Source organism: Gossypium arboreum, chromosome 5 (genome assembly GCF_025698485.1).
Source record: "Gossypium arboreum isolate Shixiya-1 chromosome 5, ASM2569848v2, whole genome shotgun sequence".
NCBI lineage: Eukaryota > Viridiplantae > Streptophyta > Magnoliopsida > Malvales > Malvaceae > Gossypium > Gossypium arboreum.
In genome coordinates this window covers 9,867,413-9,881,676 of record NC_069074.1, presented here as the reverse complement: position 1 = coordinate 9,881,676, position 14,264 = coordinate 9,867,413, and the positions used below count along the sequence as shown (strand labels likewise).

Sequence of the window (14,264 nt, the reverse complement as noted above, 5' to 3'; positions counted from 1 at the left end):
TATTTTCACTGGTTCCTCCGAATAAGTCATATCTGATTGTAGCTCTATCTCAGTATGAGGAATTACATGTGAAGGGTCTGATCTATATCGTCTCAACATAGATACATGAAATACATTATGGATCTTTTCAAGTTCTGGAGGCAAGGCCAATCTATAAGCTACCGGACCGATCCTCTCAATGATTTCGTATGGTCCGATAAATCGTGGACTAAGCTTTCCTTTTCTACCAAACCGTAAAACTTTCTTCCACGGAGAAACTTTCAAGAACACACGATCACCCACACTGAACTCTATATCTCTTCTTTTCAAATCTGCATACGACTTTTGACGATCGGAAGCAGCTTTCAAACTTTCTCGAATAATCTGAACTTTCTCTTCAGTTTCCCGAATTAAATCCACTCCGACTAATTTCGATTCACTTAATTCTGACCAATACAACGGGGTTCTGCACTTCCTTCCATACAGAGCTTCAAACGGTGCCATTTTGATACTAGTTTGATAACTGTTATTATAAGCAAATTCAGCTAAAGGTAAGTACCTTTCCCACCGCCATCGAACTCGAGTATACAAAGACCTTAACATATCTTCCAAAATCAATCACTCGCTCGATTGTCCATCCATCGAGGGTGAAAAGTCGTACTAAATTTTAACTTAGTACCTAAAGCTTCCTGTAGTTTATTCCAAAATCTCAAGTAAACCTCGGATCTCGATCGAAATAATTGATGTCGGCACCCCATGTAATCTCACAATTTCGACACATATAATTCCGCTTAACTTATCAAGTGAAAAACTGCATTCGACCGGAATAAAATGCGCCGATTTAGTGAATCATCTACTATCACCCAAATCGAATCTTTTTCTTTGAGTCACCGGCAATCCAGATACAAAATCCATCGTCACATGTTCCCACTTCCATTCGGAATCATTACGGGTTGTAACAAACACAGAGGCACTTGATGTTCACTTTTACTGTTGATGATTAAACATTTTGCCACAAATTCACAAATTTCCCGTTTCATACCAGGCCACCAATACATTTTTTTCAAATCACAATACATCTTCGTACTACCCGGATGAATCGAGTACATACTACTATGAGCCTCTGATAAGATATCCTTCTTCAATTCTAGATTATTTGGGACACAAATTCTATTACGATGGTATAACATACCACTATTATCAATAGAGTAATCTAAGTTCAAATTATCCCGAACCATTTGTCGTTTCAACACCAACTTCGGATCTTCATCTTGCAATTCCCGAATTCGTTGAAAGAATCTGGTTTTGTCTTTAATTCACTAATATAGAACCATTTTCATTAATGACAAATGAGCATTTAACGCTCAAGAGCAAATAATGATGATTTCCGACTAAGTGCATCCGCCACTACATTTGCCTTACCGGATGATAATCAATAATAAGATCGTAATCTTTCAGCAGCTCTAACCATCGCCTGTCTCAAATTCACTCTTTCTGCGACATTAAATATTTCAAACTTTTATGGTCTCAGATACACATAACATTTCTCTCCATACGTAGTGTCTCCAAATTTTTAAAGCAAATACTATGGCGCTAATTCAAGATCATGTGTAGGGTAGTTCCTCTCATGTGGTTTCAAGCGTCGAGAAGCATATGCTACAACTTTTCCCGATCGCATCAATACACAACCTAAACCATTCAGAGACGCATCACTATATACTACATATGGCACACCGATTCAGTTGAGTTAACACCGAGCCTCTGTCAACATTTTCTTTAATTGATCAAAACTTTGTTGGCACTCATCGGACCATACAAACTCAACATTCTTTCGTAATAATTTAATTATCGGTGAAGCAATCGGTGAAAAATCTTTCACAAATCGACGATAGTAACCAGCTAATCCAAGGAAACTTCAGCACTTCCGTAACATTCTTTGGAGTTTTCCAATTAATCACCGTGACACCTTACTCGGATCTACCAGTATACCATCAATCGACACAATGTGACCCAAGAATCCCACTTCATGAAGCCAAAATTCACATTTGCTAAATTTTGCATATAACTTTTTCCCTTAATATCGTAGTACAATTCTCAAGTCTTTGAGCATGCTCGGATTCGTCTTTGAATAGATCAAGATATCGTCAATAAACACAACCACAAATCTATCCGGTAAGATGGAAAATTCGATTCATTAAATCCATAAAAGCAGGAGCATTTGTCAAACCAAATGGCATAACTAAGAACTCATAATGACCATACCGAGTTCTAAAAGTCATTTCAAGACATCACATTCCTTTACCTTTAATCGATAATACCGGATCGAGATCAATTTTTGAAAACACTGTAGCATCCTTAAGTGATCGAATAAATCATAAATACGAGGCAAAGGATATTTATTTTAATCGTTACCTTATTCAATTTGCTCGTAATCTATGCACAGCCTCAATGAACCATCCTTCTTTTTCACAAATAAGACAGGTGCACCCCATGGTGACATACTCGGTCTGATAAACCCTTTGTCTAACAGTTCTTGCAACTGCGCTTTTAACTCTCTTAATTCTGCTGGAGCCATTCTATACGGTGTCACTGATATGGGAGCTGTTCCCGGAAGCACATCTATCACGAACTCAACTTCTCTATCGGGTGGTAAACCTGGTAATTCTTCAGGAAATACATCCATGAATTCATTTACAACAGATAGTTGCTCTAACTTTGATATAGAACTTCGAGTATCAAGAATATAGGCTAAATAAGCCTCATTTCCTTTACGCAACAATTTCTGAGCCGACATAAAGGAAATCATTCTAACCATGTCATCCAAATTTCCAGACTCAACCAAAATAATATCTCCTGTTTGACATTTCAAGCTAATTCGTTTTTCTCGACAATTCACTACCGCGTCATGTTTCATTAACCAGTCCATGCCTAAGATAATATCAAATTCACGAAAGGGTAGCAGCATCAAATCAGCGGGGAAATCACAGCCCTTAACTTTCAGTGGACAGTTATGACATATTAAATTAACTACCACACTTTGACCTAACGGATTTGTAACTTGTACATCATAATCAGTAGGCTCAACAAATAAATTCTTTTCAGATGCTAACATAGTGCAAATATACGAATGAGTAGACCCAGGGTCTATTAAAGCATACACAGGAACATCATAAAGATAGAAAGTACCAGCAATTACATCTGGAGCTGTTGCTTCTTCTCTCGCTCGAATGGCATAAGTACGAGCAGGAGCCCTAACTTCTGATCGGCTAGTAGTATCTTTCATACCCGAACGAGTAGCCCTCAGAGCCTCGCTGCTCCGACGAGGCGTCTTCCTTTTGAGGAAGAATTTTCATTTCTCCTCTGCTCCACTTCTTCTACTTGTAATTGGGGACAATCACGAATAAAGTGATCGGTGGCCCCACATTTATAACAAGCCCTAACTTACTTCTACATTCACCGGGTGACTTCTTCCACAATGTTGACACTTAGGCCTTTGGGTATTTTGTACACTACCCACACTAACATGAGGTCTGCGGATGCTTTGTAATCGATTGTCTTGGCCTACTTTTTCCTCGATCTTCCTAGATCAAGTGGCTCGATTGAATTCCTCTTTAGATTTCTTCATGGTAAAGCCGAAAATGACTTAGATGCACTTCTTTTGAAAGATTCTTTACTTCTTCTATCTCGTTGCATCTTTTATTATATACTTCTTCAAGCTTCGAGCACGATCCGATAGAACAACAAATTCTCGTATTTCAATGCCCCTATCATCATTTTAATCTCATCATTAAGCCCTTCTTCAAATCGATACACATTTCTTCTTCATGGGTACTATATCTCGAGCATATTTGCTCGGATAAACAAATTCTCTTTCATATTCAGCCACCGACTTGTTTCCCGTCGTAAGTCGAGAAATTCTCTTTTCTTCTTATCCGATATCTTCTACCGACATATTTCTTCTTAAATTCATTTTGAAAAATTCCCAAGTGATCTTCTCAAACCGGTACCACGCCTTCTATTGTTTCCCACCGTTATAAGCTTCTTCTTTCAATAATGACACGGCACATATTAAGTAATCATTTGGTGAGCACGCCATTTGCTTAAAACCCTCATTATACTTTGTAACCAATATTCAGCTTTTAACGGGTCATCATCTGTTCTTCCCGAAATTCTTCACCCCATGTTTTCGAGCTTTTCAAATGGAGAACGTTTGCGATTTCGGTTGTCGGAGGAGGTGGAGGAGCAACCGGGGTACTACAGATGTTGAGATAGGGGAGGAGGTTATGAGTCGATTTCTTTCTCGCACATTCTCATTATACCACCGATTCATGAATCCATAAATCATATTTTGAGTTCTTGTTCTCGCATCAATGAAATCGGAGCTTCACTATTTGTTCCTTGTTCAGAGGTTTGTACTCTGCTATTAACTTCTTCTTGCTCAGTTTGTTCTGGTCTATCTGACATCTTTTCAAATCGAAGATAATCTATAATAAAACAAGGATTAGATCGGATCATACACAGACACTATCACGATTTATATGGCATGTAATTCTAGATACTTTTCACATCATACATATTCGAGAATCGGCTAAACCGAAGCTCTGATACCAATAAATGTAACGCCCCTTACCCGAGACCGTTGCCGGAGTCGAGCACAAGGCACTACTAAACTTATTTGAGCACTTAACCAAATTTAGATAATTGATATCATACTTTTCAGACAAGCTGTCCAACTGCGTCATAGTTGCTAAATAATTCATATCTCGAGTTATAAAACTCGAAATCCAAATCCGTCAATTTTTCCTGAATTTATACTCATATATCTACTTACCAAATTTTTTCTAGAATTTTTGGTCAAGCCAATTAATACAGTTTATTAGTTAAAATCTCCCCTGTTTCAGGGTTTAACTACTCTGACCTTTGTGTATTACGAATCAGATATCTCTCTGTACAGAGCTTCAATGACTATGCCGTTTGTTTCTAATAAAACTAGACTCAATAAGGAATCTGTACATATAAAGTATGACTTCTAATTATCTTTGTAAAATTTATGGTGAATTTCCAAAGTCAGAACAGGGATCCAGAAATCGCTCTGGCCCTGTTTCACAAAAATTTAAACATCTCATAAAATATAGCTCATATACCTGTTTTGCTTCTTCCATATGAAAATAGACTCATCAAGATTCGATTCCATAACTTATTCATTATTTAATTCCATTTCTACTATTTTTAGTGATTTTTCGAAGTCAAACTACTGCTACTTACCAAAAACTGTTTTATTACAAATATTGTTAACTAGTTTATAACATTTTACTTCAATTCATTCAAACTCTATACATGCCATATAAATCTTTAAACATAAAACAAAAACTACCAGAATTGATCTGAATAGTGTGCCCTGTTGTGTTGATCCGATCTACCCACTTCACTTCAAGTCAATCTACATAAAAATATTAAACACACACAAGTAAGCTTATTGAAGCTTAGTAAGCTCATAGGCATAAAAACACAAATCATACCAAATATCGTACACAATCATATATCTATTAGTTTAACTATTTCATCCTCCAAATCACAATTTCATTAATAACTCATTGGAATAATTTCCATATGGCTACTCACAATTAACTCTCTTAGGCCCATTTCTCATTTACTTCATTGTCAAATTAGGGAACAATAAGAGAATTGAGTGCTTCATTATCACATTGCCATAGTAAACTATGGACTTTCACATTGTTACGCATCACACACCGAAGCCATAGCCTTGCCATGGTCTTACACGGTTCACATATCATACAAGCCATATCCCAGACATAGTCTTATACGGAATCACATTATCACATTATACCGATGCCATAGCCCAGCTATGGTCTTATACGGAGTCACATTATCACATTGCACCGATGCCATAGCCCAGCTATGGTCTTAAACGGGCGCACTTATCACATATTTTTCGTCAATTCATCAGGGTCACAGAATAGAAGCACTCAAATCCATTGTTCCTACTAATTTGTACTTTTAGTTACACATTATTCATTAGTTAATGCAAATTGATAGTATTCATCAACAATAAAATACTTTAACAATCATAAGATTTTCATATCAAAACATGGAACTTTGCCATATGAACTTACCTGGACTAATTTGCAAAAGTCGTAGAAATTCAGGGACTATTCTTGAATTTTCTCCTTTCCACGATTCAGTTTGTTTTCTTGATCTATAATTATAAAATCATTCCTTCATTAGCATCCATTTCAATTCTATTTCACTTCACAATTTATGCTGTTCAAATTTCAAAATTGCACTTTTACCCCAAAATTTACAGTTTTCACAATTTAGTCCCTGCTCAATTCACCCATCAATTGAACTAATTTTTCTCAATTAACTCTTTATTTTATCATTATAAACTATTTCAAAACCTTTTATGTTCTGAATTTCAACAGAAACCTTCAATTCACAACTTTTTCACAATTAGGTCCTAAATATCATTTAATCACTTAATAAAACCACCTTAATATGAAATTAGAACTTAAATTTCATAATAATTCATCATAAAATTCCCTTATCCATCCAGGGTAACTTCCAATTTCACCCATAAAATCAAAAACTAATGAATTCTACAAGTGGACCTAGTTGTAAAAGTCACAAAAACATAAAATTATCAAGAAAAGCAAGAATTAAACTTACATGATGTAAAATATGAAAGACCAGCTTTCTCCAGACCCTCTATGGCGTTTTGTCTGATAAAATATGAAGAGATCTCTAGATTCTTCAATTTTATCCTTATTTTATATGTTAACATTATAAAATTTCCAATTTTGCCCTTATTTCCCTTATCTTTCTGCTAATTTTCTTGCCTTTGCCGTCCAGCCTATTCACTTTTAGGCTTAATTTCCCTTTAAATCTTCCTTCTTTTAACACTTGAGCTATTTAATCCTTTTAGCAAAATTTATTTTTATTACAATTTAGTCCTTTTTATTTAATTGACTACCTAATCGTTAAAATTTCTCAACCAAACTTTAATACTAGCTAAATGAAACTTCATAAATATTTATAAAAATATTTATAGCTTGATTTTCAAATTCGAGGTCTCGATACCTCGTTTTTGACCCGTTTGACCTAATAAATTCTTTTAATTCACTAATTTCACCATTTCACAAATTCTTCTAAATTCTTACTTGACTCATAAATATTAAATTACTATCTTGTTCAATCTTATTTGTCGGATTTAGTGATCTCAAATCACCGTTTCCGACACCACTGAAAATTAGGCCGTTACAATTGAGGAGAAGGAAAAAGATTGTGTTGTTTGCACAAATAAGTCTATGCGCAATACCAATTTAAGCAATTTACTTTGTTCTGCTACATACGTGGTAAGCTCGACCGTGGGTAAAGTTTCTGTCCTAATTGAATCATCCTAGAGAAGAAAGAGATGAAGATAGAGTGGGATATTTCACTACGAGGGAATCCCAGATGAGTAACTCCGCCAACAAATATTTGACTTCGCGAGGATTCTAAGATACCGTATTTATGGCTTAGTGAAGGGTTATTGAATCTTTAGTTTGGTTTTCTTAAGTTTTTCTCCATTTCATTAATGAAAGTTAGCTCTCCTTCAAAAAAAAAAACATTATAATTATTTAGTAGAGTAAATTTAATATTTTGTATATTATTATTTAATTTTTAATGATTTTGATAATTTTCATTAACCATAATGAAATGATAATAAATATTGATGAATCAACCTCTAATTATAAGTGAGTTTTTTTTCAATTGTTTGTTATTAAACATATTCCTCTAGGCACTATTATAATTAATTTTATTGTAACAGTTGTTTTTATTTTATCAGTTAATTATAAATCTAAATAAAACTTTAGTGCTATATTTGATAGGAGTATTATTTATTTGACATGTTTTAATATATTAGTGAGTAATAAACTAACTTCAATTGATAATTTTATTTATTTATATGACTTTTTGAAGAAAAGGAATGGAACTTTTATTTTTTGATGGGTGTTATTTTAAATTTTTTTTCCATCCTTTTAGTTTTAAGTTTAAATTTGTACTACTTTTTATTTATTTTATGTTTAATCATTGATACATAAAATCATACATTATCTTAAACTATAGCTAATATTAAAATATACAAATATTTAAATTTAATGTAACTTAAAATAGGAGTCTAGTATTTTATACAAATTTATTTTTTATTTGTGAATAAATAATTTAAGCCAATTTAGATGTTTATTTTATATGCCTGCACATTAAAATGTTTTTTCTTTCGTGGTGAACAATGTTATTTGGATTAGATTAGATTGGGAGTATTTATTTAAAGAGGGATTTTAAATTAATTGACTCAATAATTAGTATAAATCGGGTGAACTAATATTATTTATTTATTTTTATTAATTTTTAATCAAACTAGTTGAAACCGGTTAGATTGGCAAATTAATGACTTGACTGATTTGATCACTGATCCTGTTTAAAAAATATCGACAATAAAACCGAGTTTGAGAAGTTTGTGCAGTTGCTACCTTTGGGCCATTTTTAGAGCTTCCCTATTGAAATGGATGTCTTTAATGAAGGACTGATTTTTAGATTGGAAATTAGCTCTCCTATATCTAGAGGCTAGTTAGTATTGCATCGATGTGCACGCCATTTTTTTTACTGGAATTGATATGAATTGGTATTGATTTATTTCATGTATCGTTTTAAATTTATCGATTTTTTAAAATTAATATATGCATATTTTAATTTTTTAACTTATTAACTGAATGATATTGAGTAAAAATCAAATATAAATATATTTATTTATTATATAAAATACTAATCAATAAAATTCAAAATAAAAATCTATCATCCAATAAATCTAAATTTAAGAAGAAGAAAAATCATGTATTAAACAACAATATAATCCACAACATTATCCCTTTCAATATTAACATACATATCAAAGATTGAAAGAGATGTTTAAAATTAAGCTAGAGGGTGAAATTTAGGCATTCAAATTATTTTCCACTTATGATAAAAAAGGTGAAAGGGGTGAATGAGTTTATTTTTATTATATTTTAGTTTTATATTTTGAATTTCAAAGTTTATCCAATTAAGTATAGTTTTATTATTATTATTATTAGTTGAACTTTTCAAACTATAAAAATTAATATGTTTTAAATATTACATATTCCATCGGTATGATTGGAATTAGCTGAAATGGACTAGTGCAATCGATACAAATCAATTTTTTTACTAATACAAAAATATCACTTGATGTTTTGTTTTAATATTAAAACAGTATAATTAAAACAACCAAAATTGGTGTGGAACTGACCATCGTAAATAAAATTTCTTTTAATTTAAGATTGGACACTCTTGTTAAATATTTGTTAATTTCTCTCATTTATTTCCATGTATTTCCATAAACACCATATTAAATCCACTTTTTTTCTCCTAATAAGTTGGTTTCAAACCTCTTTAAATATTAAAGTATTAGTATATGTTTGTAGAGTTTGTGTTCTATTAATAACTCAAATGTCTTGATTTGTATGTAACCTTTGTTAAAATTTTTATTAGATATTTATTTGATATAAATTCAAACAATGTGATTTTATTTTCACCTCAATATTATATAAAAATTAAAAATATCATCACTTGTTGCGTGGTTTGACTTTTTATAATTAATCTATTATTATCTTCAATTAGATTTATTTTTAATCAAATTATTTGATTTTTAAACATCTTATATAATTTTTTTACAAAACAAATATCAAATTTTAATATTGTACCTAGCTCCACAATGTGTTAACATTATCAGAGGTCAAAGAGACAAAGAGAGAGAAAATAGAGTGGACAATAAAATAGTAAATTTTGAGAATCAAAATAATTGCAATAAAATTTGAGAGAAAAGAAATATTAGAATGGATAAAAATAAATATTGGGAATAAAAAATAAAGTGAAAAATCAAAGCTATTCAAATAGGTAATAAATTTTATGTAATTAGTGAAAAAATAATAAAGTTAAAAACATATATTTAAAATAATACATTTTAATATAGAGATGCTGAGATTTTCATTATTTTCAAGACTATTTAAAAAAATGCTTCTTAAGTATATGTGTTTTCTATTAATTTTATTTATATTTACGATATCTTAAAATTCAATAATTATGGATGAGGTAAGTTTTATAGTATAAAAACATGTTATTGTTATTGTCAAAAATGTAAAACGGCCTTTTATAAGAATAAATGCTATATGATTAATCAATCCCACTTGTCGAAAATATTTACAGTTTATTACAAGAATAATAATTAATAATACAAAAGAAAAACAATAAGAAAAATCATTAGTAATTTTTAATATGGCATGAAAAATATTAAAGGGTAATATAATGTAAAATTATTAATTAATCATCTCATCAATCCACATAAATCCCGTTCATTTACGAGGAAATAAATCGACCTGCCTATAAAAAATGTTTTTAACCACCCAAGATAATGATAACTTAATTCTAACATGAGCAATAATAAAAATATGGAGAGAAGAAGTTAAAAGAGAGCAACAATAAAGGAAAAAAAAATCATTTGTACCTAATAATGCATGTTTTTATTTTTATGTCTAAAAAGTATAGGCTTTTGTATAAAATACAACTTAGTTTTCAAAATCATATTTAAATAATTTAATAAAAAATTTCTTCACAACATTATAATCTCAAATTAAAGTCAATTTAAGACTAGGGACGAAATTAGAAATTCTTTTAAGGATTGAAATTAAATTATATTTTTTACGATAGAAAAATATAATTTCACCTAGGTTATATCTCTGTAAATTTTAAAGGATTAAATCAAAATTTTATATTTTAAGTGGCCAAAGTGCAATTTTACTTTTATTAAAATTTTAAATTGGCTATATGAAAATTTTTTCATTTTTAAAGGGACCGAGACTCGCCAAACCCCTAATTTCACCACAGTTTAAGATATTTTTAATATAAAATTTTAACTTTTATACAATTATATTTATTAAAACTATAAATTAATATTACATTAAAAATTAAAGTTCAAAATCCAAAATAACATTTATAAAATAATATATAAAATGCATTTAACCGAATTAAATATATAATAAAATTTCAAAATACGTTATTGAATTGACTGAATAAAATAATTTTAATAGTAAATAAAATCTCTATACAAAATTAAAATGTAAAATAATAATTAAACTCAAAATTTTAAAGATTTATATTTAATTTGTATTAAAATAAAAGAATTAGAAGTAGTTGATTGAGTATTAGTTCGATTGGCATTGATATTATCCTCAGTGTAGGAGGACGTAGATTCGAATACGTTGAAGCACATTATTCTCTTATTTAAGAGTTAAATGGAGATTATAGGTAATTTTAGGTATTGTATAAAAATTAAAAGTGAAAGAAAGGAAGTAGACAATCATTTTTGTTTAGAAAAATAAAATTTTTTATTTGAGGGAAAAAAAGGAGGAGAGAGGATATCTTGTAAAAACAGCTTCCCATTTCTTTTATTTAATCCAAAAATTTGAAAAAGAAGAAGATAAAACATAAAAAGTATATTTAAGATTAATACATTAAATCAAAATATATTATGGATATCGAAAACATATAAACTTAAAATAACAATCAAAAATAGATCATTATATATTGCAAGAAAAAAAATAGAAAAGTGCACTATTATTAAAATTTAGATAGAAATGAAATACATAAGAGCAAAGAGAGAAAAAAAAAAAAAAACACTTATGGCAAGGAATAAAAAGAAAAAAGCTCTGAATACTAAATTATCAAAGTTGAAGATATTTCACAAAGTGATATTCTTACAAACAAAGGCATCATTTTTTGCAAGCAAATATGATTCTTTATTTAGCAACATGGATCAATGAGCATTTTTCATTTTTAAAGCTGACTTCCAATGCCATTAATCACTTGCCTCAAACTTCTTGACATATTAAGAGGATTTATAAATTTATTGTATAAAATTAATATCATTACATATTCATCTAACATCACCAAAGATTTCTTCAGTGGAAGCTAGTAAAAAAAGTTGATAGATAGCAAAAAAAAAAAAAAGAATCGAACTAAAAAGTAATAGAATGTAGATTACATCTATTTTACAACAACTAATATGAGACCAGAAATAATATATAAACTCAAAACACGAAATAAAACTCAATTCAAAACTATTTATAATTAATGAAACATTATAAATCAAAACGATCTTAAGTCATTAATGGGATAATTAGAGTTATAAAAACGTTATAAATTACATTAACCTGAAATCAATAAATCACATGATGAAAATTTCATAAATAGATTTTTGGTTTTGGCCTTCCTCATTTTTCTCCATCACATTATTTTTATTTATTTTCTTTCTCATATAATGCATTTATAAAATAAATCAAGTTTTCACGAGATTACTAAAAGTACTAAAATCTTGTTTTGTCGTCTTTATCGAATTAAATTTATTTTTTATATTTACTTAAAATAGAAGTAGAATAATTAAAAACAAAATTGTAATTTGTAATATACTTAAATTTATTATTAGCTTCAATTACCTAATATGTTTATATTCACTCCTCAATAAAAATTAATAACAAAAATTTTGACCCTATTGATATGATATATGGAAATTAAATGAATATTTTGATTTTATATATTTTTATAAGCTAAAGAGAAATTAAGATTAAATGATAAATTTAACCCTATTAACTTTTATCAATAAAATAACAGCTTTGTATATTATACAGAAATACAAATTTTAACAAATTTTATTTTATAGAAACTGAAAGTATATATATATATTAAAGTAAATTTATATGTGCCCTTATTTATTCATATGATTCCCTTAGTAGCTGATGTTATATAGATATATAGATTATTAAAATGATATATAAATATATATTTAAAATTTTCTAACATACCAAATAAAAAATGGTATTTTAATTGTTGTTTTCCAATTAATTACGTCGTGTCCACTTGACCCAATAAAGATAAAAATGACAGCTGCAACATTGGGTTGAGAGATGGATAGGATAGCGTTATGACAAGCAAGCACTGCATCGAGAGAAACAATATACCATATTTAATATCCGCACGGTTTTTGGTATTTGGCAAAGCCCTAGTCTTAAAAAGTTAAATCCTGCTGTCATGTATTTCCTATTTCAGATAAACTCTACCATACAAATCAATTTAGATGAATTAATGGGAATGCCAAATAATTATAAAAAAGCGAAAATACAACCAAGCTACATTTGTTCATAATTCATGGGGGCAACCAACCATGTTTTTCGTCCTTTAAAAAGAAACAAACAAATATGTCAGTAAGTATTATATTAAATTCTTTTTTTATATTAAATGTGTCCACTGTATTTCCAAATAATAAAAAGGATATTTATTCTTTATTAAAATAAAATGAAAGAAACATGAAATATTATTATCCGATAGCGACGGCTTGCACGCCATCCAACTCGCGTCCCCCTCTACAGCCGGTCCATTCCAATTAAATGGAAAAAAAGAAAAGAAAAGCCAAGCCAAGCCATTTTGCTGAGTTATTGTTATAGCTGCATAGGAGACGCTGCTCCTTTATCCTTTCGCATCCAATCAACGACCCCCACCACTTCAATGAAATGTTAACCAATAAAATAACCATAAGCCTGGATAAAATGATATTGATTTTAAAAAATGCAATTAATTATTAAAAAAGAAAATAATGTATTTTAGATGAAACAATGAATTGTTTTATAACGTGTAATTTAACCTATTTTTTTCTTTCATCAATGACGGAAAATGGGGGTATAATTGCATAAAACTCACTTATTAATGTTACACAAAATGAGACGGGAAACTCATACTTGATAATTACATATAGCAAGATTAGATCATGAATATTTAATAATTTATAATTTTGGAATTTTGAGGCGTTATTAGCATATTCATTGAGTTTTGAGACTAGATTTATTCGTTAGGAAGATTATATCGGTTCAAATTTAAAATTTTCGACACTTTTTTCAAATTATTTTAAGTAATTTAAAATTTTCGACACTTTTTTCAAATTATTTTAAGTTGGAAACATTTTATATTTGAATAATTCAATTTAGATTATATTTGTTTTAATGAATAAAATTTTAGAATAACAAATTTTAAAAATTGGTGATTTAATTTGTTAAATTTTTTAGTGTTTGAATGCCTTTACATCAAATATTTTTCATCGTTTAATAAATTTTTTGAGTATATTTTTGAAACTTGTTTTCAATAAAGTAAACACAATATACATT

At 29.5% G+C, this 14,264-nt stretch overlaps 1 long non-coding RNA gene across 1 annotated transcript; it reads right to left on the bottom strand.

The window, feature by feature from the left end:
* Nucleotides 1–5,206: 5,206 nt before the first annotated feature.
* On the bottom strand, nucleotides 5,207–6,746 carry LOC128292898 (uncharacterized). The gene is made up of 3 exons (XR_008282879.1): nucleotides 6,667–6,746; nucleotides 6,114–6,196; nucleotides 5,207–5,419 (listed from the first exon to the last, which is right to left on the bottom strand). It is a non-coding gene; the product is annotated as an uncharacterized LOC128292898 (long non-coding RNA).
* Nucleotides 6,747–14,264: the final 7,518 nt, after the last annotated feature.